This window comes from Oryx dammah, unplaced genomic scaffold (genome assembly GCF_014754425.2).
Source record: "Oryx dammah isolate SB20612 unplaced genomic scaffold, SCBI_Odam_1.1 HiC_scaffold_22, whole genome shotgun sequence".
Lineage (NCBI taxonomy): Eukaryota > Metazoa > Chordata > Mammalia > Artiodactyla > Bovidae > Oryx > Oryx dammah.
In genome coordinates this window covers 40,427,731-40,429,400 of record NW_024070206.1, presented here as the reverse complement: position 1 = coordinate 40,429,400, position 1,670 = coordinate 40,427,731, and positions in this window count along the sequence as shown.

The following is a 1,670-nucleotide window of genomic DNA, read 5'->3' as shown; positions in this document are numbered from 1 at the left end:
TGTTCTCTTTTATAGTTGAGTAACATTCCATTGTGTATATGTAGCACAACGTCCTTATTCATTTGTCTATCGATGGACATCTAGGTTGCTTCCACGTCCTGGCTATTGTAAACAGTGCTGCAGTGAACATTGGGGTACGTGTGTCTCTTTCAGTTCTGGTTTCCTCAGTGTATATTTCCCCAGCAGTGGGATTGCTGGGTGGTATGGCAGTTCTATTTCCAGTTTTTTAAGGAATCTCCATGCTGTTCTCCATAATGCCTGTACCAATTTGCATTCCCACTAACAGTATATACACATATTTTTAAGAAAACATTATCTTAAGAAGTAAGACAATGAATTATTTTACCTTTGTTGTTGTCATTCAGTCACTAAGTTGTGTCTAACCTTTGTCACCCTATGGTCTACAGCATGTGAGGCTTTCCTGTCCTTCACTATCTCCCACAGTTTGCTCAGACTCAGGTCTGTTGAACTGATGATGCCATCCAGCCATCTCATCCTCTGTTTCCCCCTTCTCCTGCCCTCAATCTTTCACAGCATTAGGGTCTTTTCAAATGAGTCAGCTCTTTGTAACAGGTGGTCAAAGTATTGGAGCTTCAACTTCAGCATCAGTCCTTCCAGTGAATATTCAGGACTGATTTCCTTTAGGATTGACTGGTTTGATCCCCTTTCTGTCCAAGGAACTCTCAGGAGTCTTCTCCTGCACCACAATTCGAAAGCATCAATTCTTTGTCACTCAGCCCTCTTTATGGTCCAAATTTCACATCGGTACATGACTCCTGGAAAAACTATAGCTTTAACTATATGGAGCTTTGTTGGCAAAATGATGTTTCCACTTTTTAATATGCTGTCTAGGTTTGTCATAGCTTTCCTTCCAAGGAGCAAGCATCTTTTAATTTCGTGGCTGCAGTCACCATCTGCAGTGATTTTAGAGCTGAAGAAAATAAAGACTGTCACTGTTTCCATTGTTTCCCCATCTATTTGCCATGAAGTGATGTAATCAGATGCCATGGTCTTAGTTTTTGAATGTTAAGTTTTAAGCCAGCTTTTTCACAGTTCTCTTTCACCGTCATCAAGAGTCTTTTAATTCCTCTTTGCTTTTTGCCATTAGAATGGTATCATCTGTATATCTGAGGTTATTGGTATTTCTTCCAGCAATCTTGATTCCATCTTGTGCTTCATCTAGCCTGGCATTTTGCATGATGTACTCTGCATAGAAGTTAAATAAGCAGAGTGACAATATACAGCCTTGATGTACTCCTTTCCCAATTTTGAACCAGCCGGTTATTCCATGTCTCATTCTAACTGTTGCTTCTTGACCTGCATACAGGTTTCTCAAGAGACAGGAAAGGTGATCTGGTATTCCAATTTCTTTGAGAATTTTCCACAGTTTGTTGTGATCCACATGACCAAAGGCTTTAGTGTAGTCAGTGAAGCAAAAGTAGATGTTTTTCTGGAACTGCCTTTCCGATGATTCAATGGATGTGGGCAATTTGGTCTCTGATTCCTCTACCTTTTCTAAATCCAGCTGGTACATATATAAGTTCTCATTTCACGTACTGCTGAAGCTTAGCTTGAAGGATTTTGAGCATTACTTTGCTAGCATGTGAGATGAGTGCAACTGTACAATAGTTTGAACATTCTTTGGCATTGCGTTTTTTTGGGGATTGGAA